The sequence below is a fragment of the Ovis aries genome, chromosome 10 (genome assembly GCF_016772045.2).
Source record: "Ovis aries strain OAR_USU_Benz2616 breed Rambouillet chromosome 10, ARS-UI_Ramb_v3.0, whole genome shotgun sequence".
In the NCBI taxonomy this organism is placed as follows: Eukaryota; Metazoa; Chordata; class Mammalia; order Artiodactyla; family Bovidae; genus Ovis; species Ovis aries.
Genome location: NC_056063.1, coordinates 61668050 through 61680779, shown reverse-complemented (window position 1 = coordinate 61680779; position 12730 = coordinate 61668050). Strand labels below are relative to the sequence as shown.

Genomic DNA, 12730 nt, shown 5'->3' with positions numbered 1-12730 from the left:
CCTTGCATTCCTATACACGAATAATGAGAAAGTAGAAAAAGAAATTAAGGAAACAATTCCATTCACCATTGCAACGAAAAGAATAAAATATTTAGGAATATATCTACCTAAAGAAACTAAAGACTTATATATAGAAAACTATAAAACACTGATGAAAGAAATCAAAGAGGACACTAATAGATGGAGAAATATACCATGCTCATGGATCGGAAGAATCAATATAGTGAAAATGAGTATACTACCCAAAGCAATTTACAAATTCAATGCAATCCCTATCAAGCTATCGGCCACATTTTTCACAGAACTAGAACAAATAATTTCAAGATTTGTATGGAAATACAAAAAACCTCGAATAGCCAAAGCAATCTTGAGAAAGAAGAATGGAACTGGAGGAATCAACTTGCCTGACTTCAGGCTCTACTACAAAGCCACAGTCATCAAGACAGTATGGTACTGGCACAAAGACAGACATATAGATCAATGGAACAAAATAGAAAGCCCAGAGATAAATTCACACACATATGGACACCTTATCTTTGACAAAGGAGGCAAGAATATACAATGGAGTAAAGACAATCTCTTTAACAAGTGGTGCTGGGAAAACTGGTCAACCACTTGTAAAAGAATGAAACTAGATCACTTCCTAACACCGCACACAAAAATAAACTCTAAATGGATTAAAGATCTAAATGTAAGACCAGAAACTATAAAACTCCTAGAGGAGAATATAGGCAAAACACTCTCAGACATAAATCACAGCAGGATCCTCTATGATCCACCTCCCAGAATTCTGGAAATAAAAGCAAAAATAAACAAATGGGATCTAATTAAAATTAAAAGCTTATGCACAACAAAGGAAAATATAAGCAAGGTGAAAAGACAGCCTTCTGAATGGGAGAAAATAATAGCAAATGAAGCAACTGACAAACAACTCATCTCAAAAATATACAAGCAACTTCTGCAGCTCAATTCCAGAAAAATAAACGACCCAATCAAAAAATGGGCCAAAGAACTAAACAGACATTTCTCCAAAGAAGACATACGGATGGCTAACAAACACATGAAAAGATGCTCAACATCACTCATTATTAGAGAAATGCAAATCAAAACCACAATGAGGTACCACTTCACACCAGTCAGAATGGCTGCGATCCAAAAATATGCAAGCAATAAATGCTGGAGAGGGTGTGGAGAAAAGGGAACCCTCCTACACTGTTGGTGGGAATGCAAACTAGTACAGCCACTATGGAGAACAGTGTGGAGATTCCTTAAAAAATTGCAAATAGAACTACCTTATGACCCAGCAATCCCACTTCTGGGCATACACAGCAAGGAAACCAGAATTGAAAGAGACACATGTACCCCAATGTTCATCGCAGCACTGTTTATAATAGCCAGGACATGGAAACAACCTAGATGTCCATCAGCAGATGAATGGATAAGAAAGCTGTGGTACATATACACAATGGAGTATTACTCAGCCATTAAAAAGAATTCATTTGAATCAGTTCTGATGAGATGGATGAAACTGGAGCCGATTATACAGAGTGAAGTAAGCCAGAAAGAAAAACACCAATACAGTATACTAACACATATATATGGAATTTAGGAAGATGGCAATGACGACCCTGTATGCAAGACAGGGAAAGAGACACAGATGTGTATAACGGACTTTTGGACTCAGAGGGAGAGGGAGAGGGTGGGATGATTTGGGAGAATGACAGTCTAACATGTATACTATCATGTAAGAATTGAATCGCCAGTCTATGTCTGACGCAGGATGCAGCATGCTTGGGGCTGGTGCATGGGGATGACCCAGAGAGATGTTATGGGGAGGGAGGTGGGAGGGGGGTTCATGTTTGGGAATGCATGTAAGAATTAAAGATTTTAAAATTAAAAAAAAAAAAAAACAAAGAGAGTGAAAGCCAAAGTACTTAACTGGTCTAATATTTCAATATGATTTTCCCACTCACACTTCTATGGTTTCATCTTCTAATACTCTATCATTGATGCATCAGCTGCACCAGAATTATTCCTAAACATCAGTTTCTCCTTTTTAAAGCTACTGATATTATTATTATTACTTATTTTTAATGCTCATATCCTCATGAGTTGTCCACTCTTCTTAAATGTATTAACTTATCAGGGAATCATTTTCAGACAAGAGTCCACTTTTGCCCTGTCCCAGCATTTTTTTAATCACCTCTCTTGTTTATTTTTCTCGGTGGCACTCATTACTGACATAAATTAAAAACCTATCTTCATTCTTCTGCCTCCACCATTAGAGTGTGGCCAGGGAATATGAGGGTTCTGTTCCTAACACTATCCCCAGTACTGCTGACATATACTCTTCCAACAAAGCAAAGATTAGGCTTTCACAGACCAAAGACAATGATGTACTATGAAGTGTGGGGTAGATTTGGTTTAACTGTCTACTTCAAAAATATCAAAAGAAAAGAAACAAAATAGAGTATAATAACATCTGGTATTGAACTGATTCTTATTATGCTAATGACTTTGATATTGCCATTTTCTACCATACTGAAAAATAAACAATATCTTATTTTCATGTGAGTGTATCTAGGTATGTTAAATCACTCAGTTGTGTCTGACACTTGTAATCCCAAGGACTGTAGCCCTCCAGACTCCTCTGTCCATGGAATTCTCCAGGCCAGAATACTGGAGGGGGTTGCTGTTTCCTTCTCCAGGGGATCTTCCCAACCCAGAGATCAAACCTCTGTCTCCTGCATTGCAGGCACTTTCTAAGCAACTGAGCCACCAGGGAAGCCCATATCTAGGCATAAATTAATACAAATAAGAAGGTAAGTGAAAAATAACTCATGTAAATTATTGTGAACAATTAATTGTTTAAGATTTTATTGTAAAGAATTTTAGAACCCTACGAACTTTGATAAAATTTGCTTATTGAAGAAAAAAATACAAGAAGTTAATGAAGCATTCTATTGCTGGGCATATAGTTCTGAATAACAGACATTCATTGCATGAAGAGCTTTAGCTAAACGTGGATTAACGAGGATCTTTTGGAAAACAGAAACTGCTAAATATTCAAAAGTTATTTGTTCACTTCTAGTTGAAAGGTAAAGTTGAAAGAAATGATGTTTAATAGACTCTGACAAGTATTTAGAATAAAAGCGTGTCATGAATTATATTACAACTGTGGAAGTGCATGGAAGTGCTTATCACTGATGAACTAAAGATAAAATTATCTTCATTCCTTTTGATTGATAAAAGGAATATTAAGCATATTTCATTAAAAATGTACCTTGATTCTTTGCTTTAAAACATCTCATATGTGGAAATTTGACCTTTGCTAATGCATAGTGACAGAGCTAAGCTTGATATATTCCTCTACTTTGTTTTTTTTTAATTTAGACTTCCACAGTGGAGCATTTCAAATAACTGAAAAAAAAAAGTCAAGTATGTTGATGAATACTGTGTTTCGTTGTCTGCCTTAGTGTAATTTGTCTATTTGTGTTTGGTTAACACAATAGACTTTCAGATCAAAAAGAGAGAGAGGGATAGTAAAGCAGGGGATTGGCAGATTAAAAGTAAGGGAAAACAATCTTATAATTTTGTAGCATTTTTAATTCTACTCCATCATAATTTGTGATGCCTGATATAAAACATTTTAAAATGTCATATGAAAAAATGAAAGATTTTTATCATTAAAAACGTTTGAAAAACAGTTTTTACTCTAAGGAGGTGGAAACCCTAAGGCATGATGTGAGATTGCATACTATTTGGAAATGCTCAATTTTGATAGAAACAACATAAAAAATGACAAGATCAATAAGAAAAATTAAACACAGATAATAAGTAATCTCTTTACCCACAATATATAGATGCACTTATAGGATGCTTTATTTTGTCTATTTTCTTTTTATATTTTTACTTTTAGGATTTTATTGTATCTCTGAGAAATTAGTGGTAAAACACATGGTTTAAAAAACAATATGTGACTGCACTTGAATTCACATAAAATAGGCTTTTACAGCCATAATAAAATTTAATCTTTTTACACAAATTAACAAAATGTTTCAAAAGAAAAATTAAAGGTTGAGTTTACCTTTGAAAGTAGAACAATGGAAATTTTTTTTTTCAAAATTTTTACAAATGTTCACCTGTGGGTCAATGTACCGCAACAGGGAAACAAAGATGTTAAAATATAGCTGTGTTCAACTTAGCTATTTATCCGCACTGTAGTATAGTACTTGATATCAACCCTAAGTCAAGATTTAAAACCACTTCAAGAGACAAGACCCTAAATGTTTTTAGCCACCTCAGTATGAGGTGTTCTCCTTCCCCAGTCAAGGCTTGGGGAAGTTTTGCTTCCTCATCATACCTTCAGTTCAGAATACTATTATTATTGGTAATACGGTCTATATCTTGTCTGATACGGATGATGTAGTTCAGAAAGTGGGGTTTGAGAAGGAGGACCCTGCATTTGTGGAGGAGGTGGCCCTCTTGGTGAAGGCTACATACCAGGGCTGGTTCCCTTGGTTGTATAAATAGAAGGCTCAGGGCTCCTTGATCTTCAGTGAACTGGGGTGAAGAGTGAGGGTTATAATGGTGAGGAGGAGGTACAGTTATAGGAGGACCTCCACGTTGAGGTGGGAGAGGTCCTGGAGGATGATTCATATAAGCTGGCATCTGGGCAATGATATGCCCAGGGGAGGGGTAATTGGTGGTGGAGCAGAGGTCATTGGTGGAGGTGGATCTCAGCTATACATCAAGTGAGGAGTACCTGTGGCCTGGGGAGGCTATGGCACTGAATGGCTTATTGGTGGTGGAGGACGTTGGGGTAGTACATATTGTGGCTGTGGAGGCATAATATGATAAGAGTGAGAGAGTCATTTCCTAGGCAGGTTGATAAGAAGTCTAGGGGTCCTCAAGGAGAGAGGGGTCTGGAATTCTCAAGGAGGAAGAAAGGACAAACATTTTTGTCCCTGTACATTCCTTAAGGTTATATAACAATAACGTATCCTGCTTGAAGACAGTCTCTGGAAAAACCTTCTGGCTAATCCTGTCATCTTAAGGTGGAAATTATGGGAGTAGGTTTAGTGAGGTCTTTATAACCTCCAGACATTCTTTTGATTCACTGTAATAACTACTTAGAGAGTATATAACTCCATGGCTAACACTAGCAAGGGGGTACTCTTTCTGCCCCCTTCTGATGCCTATGTCAGAAGCTTTCTCTATCTCCTTTATACTTTAATAAAACTTTATTACACAAAAGCTCCGAGTGATCAAGCCTGGTCTCTGGCCCCTGATTGCATTCTACTCCTCCAGAGGCCAAGAATCCTGACATCTTTATGTTGTTCAGCAACAACCTTTCAAGAGTGTGAGACCAGTAGTTTACCTTGATATTCAGGATGATGGTGAGCAGATGCTAGAGCAGTAGGTGGTAGTTCTTTAGCACCTGAATTGGAGTCATCCTGAATCAGGAGAATTATTAAGTTGCTGTTGAATTTTGTTGAATATTAAATTCTTGTTCAATTAGGAAGATTTCTTGACTGAGCAAGGTAGAAGTGGAACAGTTCTGCTGGAGGAGCATGAATATCCTCGTGTGACTGATTATAGTGCTCCTGGAGCACATGTTGCAGAGGAGGTGCTGGCATCATGATATGTTGCTTTGATAGAATATGGCTCATGTGGTGTTGGTCTCGTGGCATTATAAAATGATCAGGGATTTCAACTGGTGGGGGGGCAATCGGAGGAGTATGGACATTTTCATCCTCCGAGATTCAGAATTGCCAGGAGAAATATCAATAACCTCAGATATGCAGATGACACCACTCTTATGGCAGAAAGAAAAGAACTAAAGAGCCTCTTGATGAAAGTGAAAGAGGAGAGTGAAAAATTTCACTTAAAACTCAACAATCAGAAAACCAAGCTCATGGCATCTGGTCCCATCACTTCATGGCAAATAGATGGGGAAACAATGGAAACAGTGATAAACTTTATTTTGGGGGCCTCCAAAATCACTTCAGGTAGTGACTGCAGCCATGAAATTAAAAGACACTTTCTCCTTGGAAGAAAAGTTATGACCAACCTAGACAACCTATTAAAAAGCAGAGACATCACTTTGCCAGCAAACATCCATCCAGTCAAAGCTATGGTTTTTCCAGTAGTCATGTATGGATGTGAGAGTTGGACCATAAAGAAAGCTGAGTGCTGAAGAATTGATGCATTTGAACTGTGGTGTTGGAGAAGACTCTTGAGAGTCCCTTGGACTGCAAGGAGATTCAACCAGTCCATCCTAAAGGAAATCAGTCCTGAATATTCACTGGAAGGACTGATGCTGAAGCTGAAACTCCAGTACTTTGGCCACCTGATGCGAAGAGTTGACTCCTTGGAAAAGACCCTGATGCTGGGACTGATTGAGGGCATTAGGAGAAGGGGAAGACAGAGGATGAGATGGCTGGATGGCATCACCGACTCAGTGGACATGAGTTTGGCTACACTTAGTACAGTTCTATTTTGGCCACCAGCTCAGCTCAAAAAATTGGCAAGTTACAGATGTTGGTAAAGCATATTTTACTTATTTTTGTGCATCTTTGTAGTAAAAGATGTGTGTTATCGCTGGCCCAGCCATGGTTCCATCTGTTGGAATCCATTTGTTCAAATTTTATTTCTCATTCTTATACCCAAGCTATATTTGGAGAAGCTGTTGAGGAGGAGAGAGTAAAGAAGAGACGAAAAGAAAGAGGGGAGGAGAGAGAGACTGAGAAGGAGTATAACCATTGCATATCTCAGGATTCAGATAGTATGATTCTTCCACCAATAAGTACTTTTCCCTGTGTGTTTATTCCCTTAGTATCTTTCTTCTTGCTTCTCTTTGTGAACTTCAATTTAGTTTGAGAAGTAATATGTTCTGATCACCTTAAATCAGTCTGTGAGTGTTTCTGTTCCATTGCATCTGGGATATTTTGCTAGTGCACTTGGAGGCAAGAATTTCGCCAATGCACCACTGTCTTTTTAGCATGGAGAAAGGTCATCTGCATAAGTCCCATGTTTTACAGTCTACTAGATTCCATTTCTACACATACCACTCCCCGTTGGCCAAGGGAAAGTTTCCACTTAGAGCCCGTGCCTCTACTTTTGGAATTCATACACGGGATACTTGAGAGTGAAATTCTAAATTCAAATGGTTCTAAGACCAATACCAGAGTTTGCATGGACATTTACCCCAGGTCTGCTCACAGACATAGTGGCCAACTCAATTTGTTTTCAGGGTATATGAACAAAACTTGGTCTTATGGGCAACTGGCCCACCTGCAATATGTTCTGAGCTTCTCACAGTGCAGAAAGGAGCCATGGATGGGAACAGAATGTGGACTGCACTCAGGCTGACTCTCTACATAATATCATACTTTATTCTGGAACTATAAGAAGTCCAATATTTTCAAATTCAATCCTGGATTTCCAGGACTTTATGAAGATATATTTGTCAAGGCAGAAGGATAGAATATACTTTATTTCACAATCTGTTAACTGGATTTTAACTTTTAAGTATCTGGACATATGGTAGGTGGGCCGCCATTTATACCCAACTTTCTTGCTAGTGCCAGGGCCTGCCTTTAGGCTTTTATTTATCTATATAAAGAAATAAAGTATAATAGCATGTGAAAGCAGAGTGGTTTTTTGAAGCAATAGCAGAATATTAAAATATTACATAATTTTCAAATAATTTCCTTCATCTAAAATCATTTAGCCAATAGGTTAAGTTTGGGAAGCATCTTAAACAGAAAAAACAAACAAACAAAACCTGGCTTTTAAGGAAAACCAAGTTTAAAATAGATAAATGATGCAACAAAAACATTGGGCAAAACAGGGTTTGGTGGCACAAAGTAAGACTCTCCTGAAGAAAGGCTCTTCTGGAACAGGATACATTTTAAAACAGTGTATGGATAAACTTTGAGATATATATATACAATATTTCAGTCAGTTATTCAGAAATCAAATCATACTGTTGAGCAAAACAAATTCAGGGCAAAATTTATTACTTATCTACCTAGCATGCTACTTGTTATAGACTTCATTGTGCTTGTTTATGCTTGTGCTCACTTAGTCATGTCTCTCTGCTATTGTGACCCTTTGCAACTGTGACCCCCTAAACTGTAGCCTGCAAGGTTCTTCTGTCCATGGAATTTTCCAGGCAAGAATACCAGAGTGGTTTGTCATTTCCTACTCCAGGGGATTTTCCCAAACCTATTGAACCCATGTCTTGTGTCTCTTATATTGGTGGGTAGATTTTTACCATGGTACCACCTGGGAACCTCTATATAGATTTCAACAGCTACCTTTTTTTTTTTTTTTTTTACTTTCCACTGTTAATGTTATTTAATATGTAGAAAAGTAATGATCATATGTGCTTGTGAATTTTTGAATATGCCATGTAGAAAAGTGTTTACAAACTTTGAATTTCCTGACACTTTCTGCAGATGTTGAAGAACATGGTCATATTTGCCAGAAGTTTAAACCGTTGATCAGTCTTTATTAAAAAACTTAAAAATTAATTTTCTGTCTATGATGCTGCTGCTGCTAAGTTGCTTCAGTCGTGTCTGACTCTGTGCGACCCCATAGACAGCAGCCCACTAGGCTCCTCTGTCCCTGGGATTCTCCAGGCAAGAATACTGGAGTGGGTTGCCATTTCCTTCTCCAATGCATGAAAGTGAAAAGTGAAAGGGAAGTTGCTCAGTTGTGCCCAACTCTTAGCGACTCCATGGACTGCAGCCTACCAAGCTCCTCTGTCCATGGGATTTTCCAGGCAAGAGTACAGGAGTGGGGTGCCATTGCCTTCTCCTTTTCTGTCTATAGTATATCATTTTATCATCTGTTGTAGATACAAGAAAACTGAGAACCAATAAAAGAGAAAAACAAAACACAAAGAAACAAAGATAGTTTAAGGCACAGAACTTTGAAAAATATGAGCTTCTGAAAGTTTTCAGTGAATATTTTGCATAACTAATGACAAAGTAGCTTCTGTGAAAGAACGGTAACCTAAGAAACAGTGGGTCTGTGAATATTTTTAAAAGGTGTATTCTGTGTTCATTCCTCTTGAACAGATATATCTAAAGAATCAGTTGTATTATACAAATGATGAAAAATTTAAGTATAAAAATATGCAAACCTATATGGCTTACATTTAATTAGTTTTATTTTCAGAAAAAACAACAAAGTATAAGAAAGGAACCAGAATAGGAAAAATAAACAAAGATAAATAAAATGTTACATTAAAAGTTAAAGTCAGTCTAAGAAAATTACATATTTTTAAATGGAGAAACACTAGCAAACTGCCAAATAATTCTAATGAATTTTGGCATACATAATGATGTATCCAGGAAAAAATTCAGCATTCAAAAAAAAATCCAAATATACACACACTTACATATACAGGGCTTCCCAGGTTGCTCAGTGGTAAAGATGCCTGCTAAGCCATTCCAAAAACTAAGATCATGGCATCTGGTCCCATCACTTTATGGCAAATAGATGGGGAAACTGGAAACAATGGCAGACTTCATGTTTTGGGCTCCAAAATAACTGCAGGTAGTGACTGCAGCCATGAAGTTAAAAGACAGTTGCTCCTTGGAGGCAGAGAAGGCAATGGCAACCCACTGCAGTACTCTTGCCTGGAAAATCCCATGGACAGAGGAACTTGGTAGGCTGCAGTCCATGGGGTCGTGAAGAGTTGGACACAACTGACCTCCTTCACTTTCACTTTTCACTTTCATGCATTGGAGAAGGAAATGGCAACCCACTCCAGTGTTCTTGCCTGGAGAATCCCCGGGATGGGGGAGCCTGGTGGGCTGCTGTCTTTGGGGTCACACAGAGTCGAACATGACTGAAGCGAGTTAGCAGCAGCAGCTCCTTGGAAGAAAAGTTATGACCAACCTAGACAACATGTTAAAAAGTAGAGACATTATTTTACCAACGAAGGGGTGTCTAATCAAAGCTATTGTTTTTCCAGTAGTCATGGGTGGATGTGAGAGTTGGACTATAAAGAAAGCTGAGCCCTGAAGAACTGATGGTTTTGAACTGTGGTGTTGGAGAAGACTCTTGAGAGTCCCTTGCATTGCATGGAGATCCAACCAGTCCATCCTAAAGGAAATCAGTCCTGAATATTCATTTGAAGGACTGATGCTGAAGCCAAAACTCCAATATTTTGGCCACTCAATGCAAAGAACTGACTCATTTGAAAAGACCCTGATGCTGGGTGAAATTGAAGGCAGGAGCAGAAGAGGACAACAGAAGATGAGATGGTTGGATGGCATCACCAACTCAATGGACATGAGTTTAAATATACTCTGGGAGTTGGTGAAGGACAGGGAAGCCTAGCATGCTGCAGTGCATGGGGTCGCAAGGAGTCAGACACGGCTGAGCAACTGAAACGAACTGAACCAAAGCCTTTGAGTGACAAACTATGAGGAACTTTGGAAATTAGTCTGTAAATTATCAAACCTACATCAATAAAATAAAAATATTTCATCCACTTCATCCAAGCCAAATGTTGCTGCCTTTGGACAGAAGCTCCTAAGCTTCCCCAATAAGTTTTTTATAATATCATGGAATTTATGCCTAAAATTCCAGCTTATTCCCTAGAAAAGGACAAAAAGTCAAATAATGAAGCCCATTCTGGAAGCAATAAGACATCAAAATTTTCAGATCATTTAAAATTGCACCTCTAAAATGATCATTATCTGACATAGATTATAGTTCATTTTTTATGAGCATATAGGATTTATACCCAAGATGTTCAATGAAAGTAGATTTAATGCAGCTCAAACATTAGCAGTCAGAAGTAACACAGGTATGACCTGGCAAGGTACATTCATCATTATGAAAATAAAATATTCTAAAAGTGAAGGTAGTTATCTGTGTAACCCAAATATGAAGAATGAAGACTCACTAATTTCTATTACATATGCCAAACAAATATGCAAAGCTTAAACATAGCATAGTGTGGAATGTATAGTAATTATTCAATAATTACATTGTTTAAAAAAAGAACTGATTCTAGATCATTTGTATATTTTTATGCAGGTGTCACTGTAGTAATGGTGACATTAATTAAAATGAAATTTTGCCTCCTTAAATTCTGTCATATTACTGATACATGATAATTTGTATAAAGACATATAAGAATAGAGTAGTGAAAAACATACTACCTTTTAATAAAACTGCATAATGTGAAATTTTTCTTTAATATGATGAGTTTTCATCACGGGAGGAGGTAATGAGTGGTCAAGATATATTTCAAAGTCTATTTTATGTACTTGGGAAGATCTGTGCACACAACAATCAGTTATTTGGGAAATTACTATAAAAAGATTGCTTAAATATAGATTAATGCCCAATCACATTATGTTTACAGGGTTTTATGTAATCTTACATTATTAACAGCTCTCCAGCTGGAAAGTAAATCATGACAAGGTTAAACATTTCACTTCTCATTTCTGGATATAAAGGTATATAATGTGTACATTAACAATGTTTATTTATGGAGAAATATAATGAGAAATAAACAATGGGCAGTGATGTTGACAATTAAGAAAACTGCATGCAGCTAAGTCAATAGAAAACCACAGAAAATAGTACTGGTATGTGACTATCACAGCACAAAGAATTGCTGAAATGTAGACACCCAGAGGCTAGAGTGTAGTAGAAGATGCTGCAAGAGGAGGTGAATATGTGCTTTATATAATACGTGGAAATCTTGGCAAGCAGGAAATGGTGTCCAGTGTCTAGAGATGTGGGACTAGTGTCGAGAGATGCTGTTTCATCCCCATTTATGGAGAAAACACTAAGGTCACTTTCCTTTATATCAAGGCAAATCAAGTAGATACTTCTACACACAAACTATGGGGCACTTTCTGGGCCCTTGAGAATCATAGAATAAACAGTGATTAGAGGATAATATACAGTAAGTCACTTAATCCTTCTGTATATTTTGATAATGATTAAAGTGTCAATGGCTGTACATTTTTCACTTCATTATAGTACCGAGGAAATCTGAAGCAAGAAAAGAGAAGAAAAAAAAAAAAAAACCTGAAGTGATGAGAAAAAGCTAGAGAGAAAATGAATAGCAACTTCACCCTATTAAAGCTACTCTACCTTCACCCTGCTTTTGAGTAAATGTCATGTGTGCCATCTATGAAATAGGAGTGTCAGTATCCAGGGATGTAGGATCAAATGATAAGATGGGAATTTTCATTTAGGGCACAATAGAGAAAGCTGTAGGTCAAGGACTTCAGGTTCTACTCTGCTTCTTCTAGGGCTGAAAGGATTACTCATAATAACCCTAATTTATCACATTGCTTCAGATAATTTCCATTTCAAGGTTGTACTCTAAAACAATATTTATGCTCACTTTAACCTCATTTGGAAGACAAATTATAGGCTCAGCCTTGGTTTGGGGCTTGTCATGGCTCATGTGGACACAACGACTTGTAGAAAAATGGCAAAAGGATGAACTGACAGAAGTTGAACACTGGCCTTGCTCCCACTGTGTGTGTGTGTGTGTGTGTGTGTGTGTGTGTGTGTGTGTGTGTGTTGTGTCTAAGGAAAGCAAACTGGTTGGCATAGTAGTTTGGCTTGGAGGCAGGCTGAAAGAAGGAAATTCTCATCAACATGACAATGTACCTGGAAAGTAGAAGGGATTTTTAAATTGTGACAATTAAGAAACACAGTGTTCCATGGTCCTTCATAG

The 12730-nt window shown here is 37.5% G+C and overlaps 1 pseudogene; it reads right to left on the bottom strand.

Annotated features, from left to right (window-relative positions):
- Window positions 1-4384: 4384 nt before the first annotated feature.
- Window positions 4385-7230, bottom strand: LOC101104252 (E3 ubiquitin-protein ligase Hakai-like; annotated as a pseudogene).
- Between the last annotated feature and the right edge of the window lie 5500 nt (window positions 7231-12730).